This window comes from Pinus tabuliformis, chromosome 6 (assembly GCF_031772625.1).
Source record: "Pinus tabuliformis cultivar Carrire ecotype Pingquan chromosome 6, CPIR1, whole genome shotgun sequence".
Classification (NCBI taxonomy): Eukaryota; Viridiplantae; Streptophyta; class Pinopsida; order Pinales; family Pinaceae; genus Pinus; species Pinus tabuliformis.
The window spans coordinates 1,398,414,614-1,398,433,127 of record NC_142292.1 but is presented as its reverse complement, the minus strand read 5'-3'; the positions used below and the strand labels follow the sequence as shown (position 1 = coordinate 1,398,433,127).

Genomic DNA, 18,514 nt, shown 5'->3' with positions numbered 1-18,514 from the left:
GGAGGGGCGGAATGGACCTTTGCGTCATACAAATCCCTGCCTCATTGCTTTTTTAGAGAAGGGCACGCTTGGAGCGCGTCTAAGGTATGTGTCCTGGGAGAAAAATCTGGGCAACTGGCACAAGCATGCCAGTCTTTAGAATGTCTGCCATGGTCACCAACAAGCCGAAGGAAAAGCCAGCCATCATTTGACAACGTAACCGCTAGTGTTGCATAAAGCGCTGCAGAGGGGCAAAAGAGATCCCTGAAACGCTGAGTCTGAGTGATGCGTCTGCCTTTGCAGAGCCTCATAGCAAGGGTTGAGCGAAGCACGAAATGCAGGGGCAAAGTCGCTCGAGGCACTCTGGTGCGGCGCGTGAGTTGCAGAGGAAAGAGCCACTAACAAAACCCTATTCTCCATTTTCTCTCAGGATTTCTTATCTCCGTAGGCGATCTCAATTTCCAACACACAATGTTAGATTTCCTAAAATTCTTTAATTTTAGTGTTTATATATTAGATTTAAAGATGGTTAATGTTAAGATTTGCATTATAATTATTTCTTTTACCAATGGAATTTTACATTTTAATAATTACTTAGTAAGTGAGAACGTAAGTCCATTTATGAAAATTGGTTTGGTTATTTTTACAAATAAATCTTGGTAAATACCTGAAAATAAATAAAATACTGGTGATATATATTTCTGGAATATACTTTTAAAAATAAATAGATATCTGGATAGACCATTCGTTGCACAGTTGAAACTTATGGGCTGATGTATCATCACAACTCAAACTCTGCAGCAATCCAGAGTTTGTAGATTATTATGTATTATAAGAAATACTGGTAGAACTGTGGGTACTAAGATCGGAAACCCTAATCAAAGGCCAAACACGCAGGCAAGCTACGCAATCTCATTTTGCTTTGTCACCACGCGCTCAACGGACTATGCTGGCAAGGGCGCCAACCATCCCAGCATTAATGTACGTCGTTGGCTCCAGCTGTTTGTAAGAAGATATCGCGTCAGTGAACTGATCATTTGAATCAGGTCCTCCCACCACAGCGCCCACATGAATGTTTGGTTTCGGCAAATTGGCGTTGTACCAGTTACTCTTTCCTTCGTTGCACAATATCTTCTCAGGCTTTACATGAATGGATGGAAGGGAAGCACCTCGATGATGAAGACACTGGGGACATTTCGGTTCAAAGCCCACCATATAGGAAATCTTCAATGGGTTGTTGCCGAGTATATAGTCCACCTGATCAAAGCCCATATATTCAAACCAGTCAGATATTAAAAGCTGGTTTTATAATTATATTTGATGTGATGAGGCTCCGGCGGCATCCTTATGTGGATTGTTCAGAAATCTAATCTATTTACGTGTGTTTCTACAAAGCTTCTAATATCTGAAGGTGAAACTGGAACACTGCCACCAGGGTTGGAATTTGGATGTCTTTTTACCCATCATATAATATTTTTTTGACGTTTTAGGTTATTATGCTCATCCTCAAGAAACGTTATGTTTAAAATTTTGCCCTTCAAGAGTAATGTTCTTACAATAAATTAACTCTTCACGTTTTTAAAATTTTGCAATGTTCTTACAATAAATTAACCCTTCACCAATAAATGTTTGATTATAAAATTACTTTTCAATAACATAATTATGTTAAATTTTCACATATTTATCATAAGGAAAAAACAAAATGGCCATAACACACAAATGATTTATTAAATCTCAAATCTTGGTTTGAAATTGCATGGAACCTTCACAATAAAGTCTTTGGAACTTGAAATCAATTTATCTTGGTTTGAAATTGCATGGAACCTTCACAATAAAGTCTTTGGAACTTGAAATCAATTTTCCTTGCCCCAGACATGCCATAGCATTTGTATATATGAGATATGACTAAGGATATCTTATAGGACATATAAGATGACCAACATAGTAAAACTATTGAATGTTATCAATAACTCAAAAGTAAATTAATTAATATGGTTTATGTTATTATTTAGCATTGTTTTGGATAATGAGATATACAATAATGTTAACAACAATTAATGTATAGTATTTGAACCTTTTAAAAATTAAAAGACAAAAACTATAATAAATGGACAATGTAGATCTCTTAACATCATGTTATAGGATTATGTTATGATTTCCTCCACTATTACATTTTTAGAGAACAAACACTTATAATATTAAATGTGATAAAAGCATGCTCTCATCAAATCCTTCCTTCTATTTATCATCAAATTGTAGTAAAATCAATATATATAAACAAAAGCCATTGTGTATTAAAGTAACATTAAATAAAATCATAAAAAACTCACTCTAATTAACTAGTTCGTTTATTTTTTAGACAAAATAACTTATTTGAAAATTCAAAATAATTTTCACCTTGGTGTATTATTTAGAGACTATACCCTTTAATATAACTTGTAGACATATCAACTAAAAATTAAATATATTTAAATTATAATACTTTGACAACTACAATTGTGGAGATTTCAACAAAAAAATATTGAACATTTGAAACATGTTTATTTTTCTTATTGAAAGTATATAATCAATCCTAGGTAGAGTACTTGATGGTTATCCATTGCATATATTTCAAGTGTCATTTAAAAGCAACAATTTATATTATATCACCAGAAAGTTTCAATTCCCAATAAGACTAAGTTTCATGCAAATTAGGAGATAATTTTTTACATTATCTAATATAAGATTTGATACAAAACATAAGTATATGACACCCTAAAAGGGGACAAGAACATAGCACCAACATCCAGTTTTCATATCCATCTAATAAGAGAAATTTATTTTACAACAAATTATTAGTTGTTTCAAAGTGATGTCACAACATACAAGTTTCCAAATTTCATTGCTCCAATGATAATGTAAGCAAATAAATGAGTCAAGATGCATGGAAGCTATTCATTAAATCCAAATATAGATGGAAATTGGATATATGTGCAAAAGACTTTCCTCATATTTAAATGCATCTTGAGAAACATAAAGGGAAAGATGCTATGCCATCTAAATGTGTCACATCTTTTACTGCATTTTTAAAAATGTTGTTAAGATGTGGGAAACCTAGGTATATGAAATGCAAATAGACAAAAAATGTAATAAACATCTCATTCTCCAATATGTAGTGTAGTGGGGCCTTCAATATTATAGAACTTTATTCTTTTAAGATTAATTTGACATACAAATGCAATACTTTGACCTTAATTATACTCCATAAAAATATATCATGTTGGAGTTCAATTTTGTTTTTTCTTAAACATGTTTATGCTTTGGATTCTTTATATTTTTAATTCTTATCTATGTTTAATAGGTTTGCGATTAAAATAAATATATCCAAATAATAAGTAATTATTGTTTTTATAATTAAATGATCTTCCTTTCAAATATTTTAGTAAGGGATTTTTAAGATTTGATCTTTCTGGCCACTTGGTAGATACACATTTAAGATGGATCTAAGTTGGTTTAATTATTAATTATAATTATTAACTTTGATTTTTGATTTTTAATTTTATTTATTTATTTTTCTAATTTTATTTTGACCAAGTCAAATGTTATAAAAGAGATTACAACATCTCTACCATATTGGAGAGCAGTTTGCTCACAAATATTTAAGAAAAGAAGGAAATCCTCATTGTCTTAAAATATACACTCTAACAAAAAAAATAGTATTTACATCAAAACAAATTTATTAAATGAAAAAGTCATACTCAAATATAATATTAAAAAAATATCCCAATTCATTGTTGTATGTTTTTTATTAATTATTTAATTTAGAGAAGTATATCTAAATATATTAGGATCAGTATGATTACTAGTAAGCCCCGATTCATTACAGCAGAGGAAAGATTTCTTCAAACCCGTCACTTGTACTATCGTTGGTAGTGCATTGCCTCTTGGAATTCACTTCCCATAAAGTTGAAAATGAATCCAGAGGGTGGTTACTTCTGGCTGTCTCCACAAAACAAACCAATATAATCCCTTTAAATGTGCAAGTGATCCACTAAATTAACCGACGGCAGCAAATCATTTATTTGGTTCAACTCTGAGTTTACACCCTAAAAAATGGCAGAGAATCTGCAACCAAACATCCACCAAAAGTCCGTTCAGGGATTTGGCTAAAATAATGTGCAGAATCAAAAATAAAAGCAAGGCCGGATTTACTTTAGGTTTTCCTGGATGCGTTTCCCAGGATTTCAAAATTACATTGTTGTGAACTTAATTTGAAGCATGGGATGGATGTAAAATTATCACTTACAACAGTAATATGACAAAAACATACCAACGTTCCTAGAGACAGGATGGCTTGCTGGAGGCCGGACAAGTGGCCATATCGAGGAGAACAAGCGCCTGGCAACTTAGTCTACTACTTTCGCTTCTGCTTTCTTGAATGGGTATTAATCACGTTTTCAGAAAAATATTAACCGTCAAAAATACGTTTTTGAATGGTTCCAAACACGTCTTAAGAAACGGTCTTCAAAATTTTCCAACCATCAAATACGTTCAAAAGGCCTTATGACGGGCAAAATGCCCGTCAAATTCCATCCCTGACTGCCACACTGTAGTGAAGAAATCCCTGCGTCCGCAAGTATGTCGAGTATACTAGCAGTGCTTGTGAAGCGACAGACGTACTGTAAGTTGCTACTGTCTCTTACAAACAAAAGCCCACCTGCAAAGGTCATGTTATTAGTTTGCAAGGAAGGCCAAAGAAGAAAGATTTAAGGAAATATACTAATTCCTCTAACTTGCAAAGCATTTAAGTATTCAAGTTTTAAAGCATGTAAGTTAAGTTCTACATGACTTATTATTATTATTTCAAGCCTATTTTACCAGAAACGCGAACGAGAACGGTACAAGAAACGAAGTTGGGAGGGTTAGCATATAAGAAACCACCACAAGAGAGAAACGAAGTTGGGAGGGTTAGCATATAAGAAACCACCACAAGAGAGAGAAAATAGAAGGTTAAAGGTAAACCATATAAAACAAAGAATTAATCATAAACATGCAATGCGTAAGATTGTAAAGAAACATTTATAAATAATAAATTATTTTAAAAAAATATATAATTTTGTAGATCCAAAAATTTAGATAATCACTTCTATAAACTTTTTTAAATCAATCTTACATATCTTAGCCTTTTAAAAATTTATTATATATAAAGTTGGAAGGTATAAATAGAATGAAATATTTAACCAATTTTCTATGTTTTATGTTCTTAAATCATTTCATGTTTTCAAAAAGCTCTCATATTTTCCAAATCCTTGTATACCAAGAGATTGAACAACAAGTATGTAAAGGTCATGCAAGAGAGGGAAATATTGCATTAAATCCCTTAGGCCTTCAAAATGTTAGTGTCTTAAAACATTACAATTATTAGGGTCTTGATATATTACCACTCTCCAATTCCAATTGATAAGTTAAAGCTTAAAATTCGATTTTCTTGTTCCATAATATATTTTGATAAATAAAATTTAAACTTGATCTTCAAAGAAAAAACAGAGGCTAGTAATGGCCATAGCACTGGACAATGGTCACGACCAAAAGAAATATGAAAAACAACAATTCCAAAATTTCCTTTCCGGTAATTTCTACTTACCTGAAAGATTCTCATAACATTATATCTTCTCATAACATTATATCTTGAAATGTAAAGGTGAAGGGCATATTAAAACAATCCGCTCGAAATTTCTAGTTGATGAATAAAGACATACATTTTATGATTCAAGTATGAAAACATTAAGATATGCGGGCTTTCAAGGTACACATAAAAAACTAGCAGAAGCAAAATGTAAACGTCACAGCTCAGGGATCGAATCGCGGAAAGATAAAGTATGACTGCACAAATTGATTGAACAATGTACCTGACATATAACTTCACAAGAAAACGATGGCACTGAACCTAACTTGCTAGGGGCGTGAAGCTGCTCGGCGCGGTTCTGATCTGTTCTTTCCCGGCGTCTGGTGAATGATAATTTGATCTTCTCTGCAGCTTAAGTCTTTGATTAATCTTGAGAGCTGTCACAACCATTATTTTATTTTGCATGCACAATTTTTTTCAACACGAAAAAAGACTTCGCATGGGCAGTTGCAGTGTTTGGAAAAGCAACTGGAGTTTACAGGAGATTTAACTCTAGTTGGGAAAGGAAATCTAGAATGAAGGAGAAACGATTTGCACTGTAAGCTGTAGGATTTAATTCCAGTTGGGAAAGGAAATTGAGAATGAATAAAAAACGATTTGCACTGTATGCTGTAGGAAACGACTAGTTTCACGAACAGTTTCGCAATAAATCAGTTTCTGGTCAACTAGAAAGAGAACGAGAACGGCGTATAAGACGGTGTTTCTTGTGTTTTCTTGTTTCTAGAGCGGCTTTTGCCAGAAACGTTGCCCCTCGCCCAGTTTCTGGTAACATAGTTTCAAGCTATGAATGAAACATAGTTTCAAGCTATGAATGATGTGAGGAATATTCATAATAAATTTTTCGTTTGGAAATTTGTAAAAAATATCTTAGTAAATGTTATATGTAAATTTACACCATTTATATGAAAAATTAATAATATTACCATTTAAATTTCGTAAGTTACTCAACTAAACTTTCTAAACTTTGCTTTAAAAAGATTTTATTGGTTAAACCTGGAGTCGTTAGAATCTGCACTGTGCTACTTTTGGGCAGTAAGGCGCACACATATGAGTCTGCATCTGTTTTAAATTTCTGCAAGGCCTTCTCCAGATACATATTCCTGTGCATCAAAACGGTCTGTTATATGAGCTAAGATATATACTTACAAATTATGGGTGAAAGAGGTTACTTTGACCAGCAGTAAGTGTTCTGAGCTATTTATCTAATTGAATTTCTTAAAGTTCAGTATTTTATTACATTTACCAATTTAATTTTTTTATTAAATACATTTAGTTCACCTGTATGAAATTTATGGGATTAATTAATTGATTTATATGAAAGTTTGTATTATTAAATTTAAAATTTAAACTTTAGAAAAGTAATTGAAAATTATTGTTGATTTGAAACTAATATGATTAATCTGGAAAACATACTTACTAAATTATGATTACAAAAATTCAAAATCTAACATTTAAAAAAAATTGAAATTGAATTAAAATACGAGTTATTAGTATTTAGTATCACTAGACAAAAATCTGAATTGAATTGAAGTGTCAGTTTATTATTACTTATTTTAGGAGTAGTCTAAGGAGGGGGAGGAATTGACAGGACTTTTAAAAGTGGCCGGCATCTGGGGCTAAAAAATTTCAAAAAATCTTGTAGAAACAGTGTTTGAATCCTGTTTTTGATGGTGGAAATGGATTCAGCACCATCAAACACGTCTAAGACACCTAAAAGTTTGCAGTTTAAAGACTATAACTTGGATTTACGAAAATCCTTACCAGATTTTCTGTAAATATAATCAGAATTTCTGAGCAACTCCACCTCCTACCTCAGCTAAGAGTATCTGGGCAGCTGCAAATTTGTTATCCCAACCAAATTCATTGACTGCGGAACTCGATCCTTGGTTATCCAACACAAATTGCAAATAAGATCGATCGCGTGTTGCCTTATGAAGCCAAGCAGCAGCCCACAGCAGTTCGTCCTGCTCAGCATTACAAAATTTATGAATATGATACTCATCTAACACTCGAACCTTTTTGTATTTTTTATGCCTCCAATTTTGTTCACAGCAGGGATAAGATTAATGTATAATTGTATGCAGGAGTACATGCTTGGAAACCAGAATAGGAACAGTAGTAAGGGCAAGATGCTTGATAAGACCCACGGTATTTGTCTGCAAGTTCGAAGAGCTGCAGAAGCAAGGCAACAGAATATATATATATATATAAAAAGTTAATTCAAAATCTTAAAACTTACTTTAATATCATATTTTTAAAATATTTTGGAATTTAAAAGATAGGAATTAGATCAAGCCATTAAGGTAACACAAATAAGTTAGATTAAACAATTAAGTTTAGAGGTTTGAGGCCGCTTTTAAAATATTTTCAAAATCTTAAAATTCAATTTAATATGATATTTTAAAAATATTTTAGATTTTAAAAGATAAAAATTAGAGCAAGCAATTAAAATAACACAAATAAATTAGATTAAACAATTAAATTCAGAGGTTTGAGTCAGATTTTAAAATATTCTCAAAATATACCATACAAATAGAAATTTCAAAGGAAATGAAATTTGCATCCAACTTTTGAAATATAAAATAATAAAATTTTAAAATATTTTTAAAATATACAATTCAGGTTGACATTTCCAAGTTGCCGAAATTTGTACTCACAGCTTTTGAATGCGTAATAAATCTGAGTAAGAAGGATTAATCTTATTTTCTTTTGTTTTTTACCAAAAAAAAAAATTTGTATTGATGTTAGAGTAAAGATATACAAATGTCAACTATTGTTCGTACACATGAGCCTTTTTGTCACTCTCTGTATTATATAAATCAGGTTGAAGTTGCATGTGCCCCATAACAACAAAAATAAATAATAGGTGGTTCATATATACTCTGATAAGTCTATGTATAAGAAGCTGAAAAGATATAAGATAGAGACAGGGCTACAACTGACAGTATGGTATGTCAGTATTAGGACACTGTATGGTCATGTTGACGAAACACCATCTACGAGGAGGAAGAATTAGGGCTTTGCAAGGAGAGGATTGGTCCATCCTCATAGAGGACACTATTTATGCCCAGTGGCCAGGCAGTGGATTAAACACAAACATAAACAAAAACAGACTTTCAATAGTGCCCAAAAAAACGTATATTCTAGGAAAAAGGAAGTCCTCCATGACATAAGTGTTATGCTCCCAAGTGATTTCTAGGAACTAGTTACTAGGTGCTCCAAGCACACCTTTTTTTGATAGGCTGTCTAGTTGCATATTTTGGGATTTGCCTATGTGTTGGATTGTGAAACCATTTTGAAGCTACCAAAGGATCTCTATTCTCTTTAGCCATCCTTGTAATGATGGGGTGTTGATGGAGGCCTTTCCTAAAACATGGTCAATTATGATCTTGGAGTCCCCATATACATGTAGGAAAGGAATATTTAGAAAGTTGTTGAACCACAATAGGCCCCAAAGAGCCATCGCTTCCGCCTTATTGTTGGTGCCATGTCCTCCATTCCAGAGAATATTGTAGGATAGTTTTTTAGATATGGAGATCCAAACCCCACTGGCATATAACCCTTTTTGTTTTGCACTGTCAAAAAAACCCATTAAATACGTTAACTGTGAGTCAATGTGCATGCGAGGATTGTTGCTTGGGCGATTGAGTTGGGGAGAAGAAACACTGAAATTTGTTACAATTCTATGAAAGCGCTGTTGGAAGTCCTCTCTAGAGTTCTGGAACAAGTAGTTGTTCCACCATTTCCAGATGTCCCATATATTGATTAAATGAATGGCCCTCCAGGGGGGCTTCTGTGACCTCCACCACTTTAGTGATTCAGTGATGGATGAGTGTAGTATTAAATGGAAACCAAAATATTTAGACAAATTCTTCCATACCTGGGTAGTGAGTTGACATTGTAGGAAGATGTGGTTTTTGTTTCTAGCATCACATTTACAGATAGAATAGATTCCCGACCCTTGCCAGTGTATTTTCTGTAGATTCTCCAAGATGAGGTTCTTGTTGTGAAAAACTAGCCAAGAAAAAATGATGATTTTGTTTGAAATTCCTGTTTTCCCAAAAGCTGAGGGGAAATGCAAAACTGATTGTAGGGTTGGTACTCTGGAGAGAGAGATAAGTATCAGCTACAATAATATTATCAGTCTTCATCTTTCCTTTCCATGTGATTAAGTCTCTGGTTCTGCGACATATACCAATGTTTTTTATATTTGCTATGATCTTGTTCCATTGTAGGGCCTTGTGACCATTTAGGCCAATGTTGTGTGCTTCTTTCCAAGTCGGTAAAGGGCCTTGCTAGCCCACTATAGCTTGACCCCATATAAATATGCCCAGTCCATGTAGGGTATTTTTAATGTTCTCTGGAATGGCGGCAGAGGATGGAGCTACGGAGGCATCGACAACAGACTCGGTGCCAGGAGAACATGGGTTGATCTGTTTCAATGTTTGAGGAGTATCCATGTCTTCTGGTCGCTACCAACATGGATGATTGGTGTCCCCATTGCCCACCTCAGTCAACAGCGTCATATGAGATGAATGAGCCTTCACTATGAAATTTGTTCCCCAACGAATTGCTTGGAGAGTGTAATTTAGCTGGTTTGCCCGACTTACTCGTCTTCATAATGAGAAGCTGCCTAAGAAAGCAATGTCACTATGAATGACATGGGCCATTCAATTTTTACGTTGTCTTTCGCATCGTAGTAACCCCCCGTCAGGTCCACCTGAAAGAAAAATCATCGAAATTTCAACTTGGAGAAAATAGCAATCTGTAATAGAAGTGAGTATCTTTTTTATGTGGATTACAGATTTTAATAATATTTTTGAATCTGACGATTAATAAAGAAATCAATCGAAAACCATTCAGAAATATAAAACCATTAAATATCACTATTTATTTTGGATTGCGGCCATTGCACGAGCTAGGCGACCATCAGAAAGAGCAGAGTCTCCCCTCCATTTCACTCATTGATTCAAGGGAAGTTTTCCAGAGTGTCGCCCTTCTAAGAAGTGAATGGCCTTTGAGAGTGCTTCATCGTAATCGATTTCTCCTGCCTTTTCCTGTGCAACAAACCAGAGAACATAAGACATAGTAGATTGAACTGAACACAAACATTCACAAAACTTGCTCATTCCATTACCAAGCAGGGAGTTTTATACGCTGCTGAGAAGTTTCTGGATTCTGGTTGTTGGTGGCTTCTTCAGGATGCATGCTCCAGAAGTCTCAAGTGTTCACTCTATAAGACTTGACACCTAACATGCACCTAACAGAGTTAATGTTTTGGTTGGAATTAATGTTTTTCCAACACTCCCCATTAATTCCAACCATAAGATAAACACAAAAAATACACTATAGCACAATGCATAAGACAGAGTCATACTCTTAATTGACATACAGCCTGCTGGTCTAAGTCTCAGCTAGGCTTACAACATAATATGGATTTTCTACATCACATAACTTACTTCTACAATACTCAAACTTTGCCTTCACAAGAGGCTTAGTGAATATGTCAGCTACATTCTCGTTTGTATTACAATATATGACATCAATTTCTTTTGATTGAACTTTTCTCAGCCAAAATGATATTGTATGTTTATATGCTTTGACCTTGCATGACATACAAGATTGTTCCCGAGTTTGAAAGTGCTTTGATTATTTGATTACTATAGGTTCTTTTTGACCTTCACCAACATCTTCAAGTATTATTCTGAGCCATATAGCTTCACGGGTGGCACTACATAATGCTTTATACTCTGCTTCAATTGATGACAAGGAAATTGTTTCTTGTTTCTTATTGCTCCTTAATATAGCTCTGGATCCTATATTGAAGACATATCCAATGGTGGATTTCCTATCATTTAGATTTCTCACCCAGTCAGAATCAGAATGACTTGTCAATTCAACATTACAAGAATTAGTATATTCAATACCAAAATTGATAGTTCCTTTTAAATATCGAAGGACCCTTTTTGTAGCTATCCAATGGCTTTCATGAGGTTTAGCCATGAATTAACTAAGTATGCTTACAGCATAAGCAATGTCTGGTCTAGTGGTAGTGAGATAATTCAGACTTCCCACTAATGTTGATCCAATGTTCCATTCACCTCTTTTGTTTCATCTTCACTTCTCAATTTGATATTTTGTTCCAATGGAGCAATCATTTCTTTACATCCATTCATATGAAATATCTTTAGTACTTCATTTGTATATTTTCTTTGTGTGATTAAGGTCCTTCCATCATCTCTCCATACTTCAAGACATAGACAATAGTGCATCTGACAAAGATTTTTCATCTCAAATTCCTGTGATAACTTCATTTTTATATGTTCGTTTTATTAACACTCCCTGTTATTATTAGATCATCAAAATATAAGAGAGTAATACTATATCCCCATTTGTATTTGTCTTGACATACAAATTAGGATAGTTTTTTCTTTTGTTAAATCATTGCTGAAAGAAGAATTTGTCGATTTTCTCATACCAAGATCTAGGTGCCTGTTTTAGTCCATACAAGGCCTTTTTTAACTTGCATACAAGATGTTCTTGTCCCTTTTTTACAAATCCTTGTGGTTGAACAAGATAAATCTCCTCTTTTAAGTCACCATTTAGAAAAGTTGACTTCACATCTAATTGATGTAGCTTCCAATCATATTTAGTTGCCAATGCTATCATTATTTTGATTGTATTCATTTTTTCAACTAGAGCAAAGGTATATTCATAATCTATACCTTCTTTTTGTGAATAACCTTTTGCAACCAATCTTTCCTTATACTTGTCTATGCTACCATCTGCATTAAACTTTGTCTTGTACAACCACATTGATCCTATAGGGCCTTTATTTTTAGGAAATTTTTTTAATTCCCAAGTTTCATTTTTCATTATAGAGTCATATTCTTCTTTCATAGGTTCCATCCATTGTTTATGATTTTAGCTGCTTCATAATTTAAGAGCTCAAAAACAGTCATTACTTGAGACATTCAAGCATAATCTTTATACCTGATAGGGGATTGAATCTATTGTGTTGACCTTCTTAGAGGTTCATTACACTGTGGAGTACCTTCTCCTCTTCTTCTTATGTGTGGAGTGCCTTCATCACTTCTTTGTGGATTTTGACTCCTTAACATGTCTTTTGGAATGTCCATGTTTTCTTGAGTTGATTCCACAACTTCCTCTTCTTCCTTAAAGATGTCCTAAGGAGGCTTACATACATTATTTTCATTTTCTTTTATTTCTTTATTTGCATGCTCATGAAATATAACATCTCTACTTGCAAAGACCTCGTGAGTACTTGGATCATACATTTTATATGCTTTTTGATCAGTGCAATATCCAATGAAAATACATTTGATGGCTTTGGCATCTAACTTTCTCCTATCCTCTTTAGGAATATGAGCAAAGGCCTTGCATCCAAATATCCTTAAATGACTAACATTAGGTTTAAAACCATAAAGTGCTTCAAATGGTGTTTTACACTCAAGACACTTAGTAGGGATTCTATTTTTAAGGTATACAACTATATTAATGGCTTCAACCCAAAAGCTATTAGAAAGTCATTTATTTTTTAACATACTACGAGCAGATTCAACTAATGTTCTATTCTTTCTCTCAACTACTCCATTTTGCTAAGGTGTATGTGGTACTGTAATTGTTGCATAATTCCATTTTGTTTGCAATATTTGATAAAAGCTCCTGAAGTGTACTCACCACCTTTACCTGATCGAAGAATTTTAATGCTCTTTCATGTTTTCTTTTCAACCATACTCATGAATTCTTTAAAATATTCAAACACATCACTTTTATTTCTTATAAAGTACACCGAAGTGTATCTAGTGCTATCATCAATAAATATAAGAGAGCAATATGCTCCACCAAGTGACTTAGTTTGCATTAGACCACATACATTAGTATGCACTAGTTCAAGTATTTCATGTTTTCTTCTATTCTCATGCACATGAAATTATTCCCTATGTTGTTTTCCTAATGCACAACCTTCACATTCACTTTTTCACCCTTAATATTTGGAAGACCTTGTACCATTAATTTCTTTTGTAATAACATTAGGTCATTATGATTTAAGTGTCCATACCTTTGATGCCAAAGCTCTATATTTGACATGCTTGTTGATGCCAAATCTTGATGCCCATTCTTCATAACATCCAACTTATATAATCCTCTGACTCTCATTCCTTTTGCAACAACCTTGTAGTTGTCCTACACATCCTTTATCGAACAATGCGATTTCACAAATTCAAGTTTTAAATGTTGATCTGTAATAGCAGAGACTGAAATTAAGTTCTTATTTAATTCTAGAACATATACCACATTTTGAATTTGTTTTTCTTGTCAATTAGGCAACAGAACACTTATATCACCATATCCTTTAATTTCATGTGATCTATTATCTCCTAAATAGATGTGTCCACCATTATTAATCTCATGATAAGTATCAAACCAATCTCTTTTGCGTGACATATGGATTGATGCATTAGAATATATAAACTAAGCATTATCATCATCAGTTTCTGTTGATAAAGCAACATTGAACACAAACAATTTAAGATTGCTAAAGTCATGACTAATTGCTTCCTCTCTATCAACATAATTTCCTGAATGCCTTCTTTTTTAAAATTGATCTGACCTTCTTTTCATGCAATTCTTAGCAAAATGACCAGGTTTTCCACAATAATATCACACATCATCTCTACTTGATTTGGCATTTGTCCTTGGTAAAGGTGTACCTTGAAATGATTTTATTGGTGAATTTTTGCCTTTAATATTCTCCCAATATTTGCGTTTGAAGGACTGCTTCCCTTTGGCCATTAATACAAAATTTGAATTGAGAGATTTTTGTTTAAGGCTTCTTCCCCGCTCTTCTTCCTACACAAGTATACCTGCCAACTCATCAAAAGTAGGAGCCTTCTCTCTAGCTGAAAGACTAGTGATACACATTTGATATTCATCAAGCATTCCATTTAATGTCACAGTAACCAAGTCTGTAGTAGATATTGTTTCACCAATGTCACCAAATTTATCCTTTAAATCCTTAATTCTAGAAATAAAATTACTCACACTTTCATTTTCTTCCATCTTAATTGAAAGAAGCTTACTCTTTAAATATAATATTGGATTTGTAGTATTCCTCCCATACAAATTTTTGAGAGTGTCCCATGTGTGCTTGGATGTTTTCCACTCTCTAATGTGTGGAATAATGTTGTCCTTAACAGACATCTATAAAATCACCTTCGCTTTATTTTCCCGTCGCTCCCAATCTTGAATTACAGAATTTGTGGCTTGAGAGGATACTGGTTTGACTATAGCTCCAGACAGAGTCGTCCATATAGTATAGCCTTCCTCTAAAGTTTGCAACTTAAACTTCCAATTTGCATAATTTTCACCATCTAACTTGTTAGAATTTGATAAATAAGATTCTTCTAATATATTTTCCATTTTCAATAACCTTATGAATCTTTAAATACCAACCACCAAGATACAATTTTTTCACAACTTCAATAATTTTTTTAATAACGCCTCACCTTTTAAAAATTAATTTTTACTTACTCCTTACCCCTTTATTTATATATATATATATATATATATATATATATATATATATATTACTTTATTTCATAAAAAAAACACAAAGAATAACCATACTCTTACTTCAATCAATGGATCATTCCTTCCAACAACGAATTCTTTGCCTTCATAATTTCTTAAAAAGTCCCCTGTGCAACACTTTAGCACATTCTCAAAAGACGTCACTCCAACACTTCAATGCATTCTTAAAATACATCTCAGATGGCACAAAATTGTTTGATTAATTTAGTTTTGCACCAAAATCATACTTCACCAAGAGCACCATAAATAATTCATCACAAAACTAGCAAAACAATATATCATATGTTAAATCTAAACAATTATATCCATTAAAATTTTGGCAGCCTCCAGACTTTCATTAATTTACATGTTTGGGTGGCGTAACACACTAAACATTTTCTAATTTAAAACAACTTCAAACACTGTAAGATTCAAGGAAATAAAAAAACGTGGACCTTCCTAATGCTTTTCCAGCTTAGCCCTGGCTTGCTTGAATACCGTCCTGCACAAACCACTATTCCACATCGTTTAGGAACCCTAGAACAACCAGTCCTCTGCACCAGATAGTTCTTACAATTAGGCATACTGCAATTTTAAGCAATGGGTTCTTACACACAAGAAGATGTATTGCAACTTTACAGCAGCAAAAAAATCCCACACAGTCCTTCGTCTAGATCACCCTTCCATACAACAGTCTCTTTAGAGAATTTTTTTCTTTCAACATCTCTCATCACACTAATCTCTTACATAGCGATCTCTCACTCTCGGTATGATTGCTCACAAACAGGAACCTTACTCTCTTAGCAATTAACCTCACCTTGCTTTGATACCAAATCAGAGAACATAAGACACATCAGATTGACTTGAACACAAACACTCAGAAAACTTGCTCATTCGATTACCAAGCAGGGATTTTTATACACGGTTGAGAAGTTTCTAGATTCTGGTTGTCGGTGGCTTCTTTAGGAGTCTCGAGTGAACTCTTGAGAAGACTTGACACCTAACATGCGCCTAACACATTTAATGTTGTCGATGGAATTGATGTTTTTCCAACACAGCATTGATAAAATTTACTATCGTGAAGCCGACACAAGCAAACAGTGCAATAGCAAGAGAAAGATTTGACATCATCTCTATTGATTACTGTTCTATGCCACTGTTGCTATAGTTTTCCCTTGCTAGTGCTCCTATTATGCTGCACTTTGTTTTTACAATATATGGTTTTGTTATAAATTATCCTTAATTTATATAGCTGACTGTACCGAAAAATAGCTAAACTGAGAGGGTCGTCGAGTACTGAAGAGGAATAATTGGATCAGAATTTGAAGAATGGCATTATTCTTTCATGATAAATCATGAACATGAAAAACAGTGGAAGACATCTGGACAACTTTATCAGAAAATACCAAACCCATAACATGGCAATTTGAATGGAAGTGGGCACAAACCTTTGAATCGTTATTAGTTTGAATTTTAGGGTTATTTTATTGTTCATAATATATATGTTTGATGTTATAAATAATTGTTGTTGGTTGCACAATATCTTTTGAGGCTTTACGTGAATAGATGGAAGGGATGCACGTCGATGATAAGACAATGGGGAAATTTCTGTCCAAAGCCCACCATATAGGAAATATTCAATGGGTTGTTGCTCCGTGTAACACATCCATGTATTAATCATAGCATATATATATATATATATACCATGCCACCAAAGTACTGTCTCTTTATAATTCTTGGCATTATTATTTCTATGAATAACATTATGAAAATAATGACAAGGTCTATTAATAAAACATTAAATGAAAACTACCGTTGAAACTTTAATGTATATCTACATATATGATTCATGAATATTGGTGGAATCATTTATAACCGTATTTGATTTGACTTATGGTTTTCAAATGAATTATATTTATATTTTCCAGTACTATGCTAGACTGGTACTTAAATGAAACTCAGCTCTAGCCTCAAAACCCTCCATTTGGCTCATGTATATTTAATGGACCTGGCTGTTTCGGCCTAGGTGGCGGTCTGACGTACTCCATGCTGTCCACTTCCCACGTAGTCCTCGGGATCCACTCTCCCCATTGATGGCTCTTGGTTGCTCATTAGATCGAACAATGTTGGAGGGATCAGTAATTCATTTCCTGGGTCTATTACCTCTATCTAGTCATTATGTCAATCTAGGGCATGACGAACTCCATCTCTGTCCAGGGTCTTATGGTTTTGGTTCTATTTGACCTGGCTACCTCGCTTGTAGTCATGGTTCGCTTTCCTACCATCTCTGACATCTGGCATCATGGATTTGCTCTGGCTTGTCTGACCACTGCAATAAATTTCTTTAGTGCTTCGGATTCCAATCTTCTACGACGAGGTCTTCATAATGCTCTTCAATGGTAAGTGTACGATGTTTTTCTGCATTTTTTCCTTGAGCATTATTACATTTTTTGTTTAAGGCTAAGCTCTAATGTTGTCTTTCCAACTAGCTTGGTGGAAGGTTTTATAGGTGCTGAGGTGTTTTTTGGCAGTGCTGTGGAGAAGCCCTCTTACCAGCTTCAACTTACCAAGGGGCTGAACCTACCTTTCACTGGGTATTTCACTCCTTTTTGTCTCTCTTTCTATGGAAGCCTCTCACGGCCAAGGAGTCGGGGTTTCCAAAATTTCAGTTATTGATTTCTTGTAGGTTTCTCAACTGTTTGGAGCTATGATCATACTGGTTAGGTTTTATGAATGTTAGTTGTAACTGTCTTTACGGCTTCAGCCCATACATTGTAAATTTGGGCATTTTTCTGAGGCCGCTACTTTGTAAAAGGCACAGTTTTTGGAACCTCTAATATATATATATAGTTTTGGCTCACTCTACAATCTTTCTCTATGTCAAGACATTATGAACATATGAAGGGTTCGATTTTTTAATATTATAGGGTTTCAGTAAGGTTTTTTAATACTTATTTGTATTGTAAATCCAAGATCTTTGAGCCCTCGTAGTTCAGAATTTTCTCAGTTTTGATATATGGCAAATGTGCATATTATCATCCCGCACAGAGTCTAGTTCTTGATTTTGTTTTTGCTGAGTGTTGTCGTCCGCCTATAACCTGTAGATGTTGAGGCCATTTAATAGCATTTATGCTCTCAGTGTTATACTTTCCCCTCTAAATCATGTAAGGGACTGGGTACTATATAATTTCCAGAGCGTAATAGAATGTATTAGTCAACTAGGGTTTATGAGTGGAATTTCATATATGGGGAAAGAAATATTAAAGGATTCTGATT

At 33.9% G+C, this 18,514-nt stretch overlaps 1 pseudogene; it reads right to left on the bottom strand.

Annotated features, from left to right (window-relative positions):
• Positions 1-915: 915 nt before the first annotated feature.
• On the bottom strand, positions 916-17,329 carry LOC149263875 (endoglucanase 18-like; annotated as a pseudogene).
• Between the last annotated feature and the right edge of the window lie 1,185 nt (positions 17,330-18,514).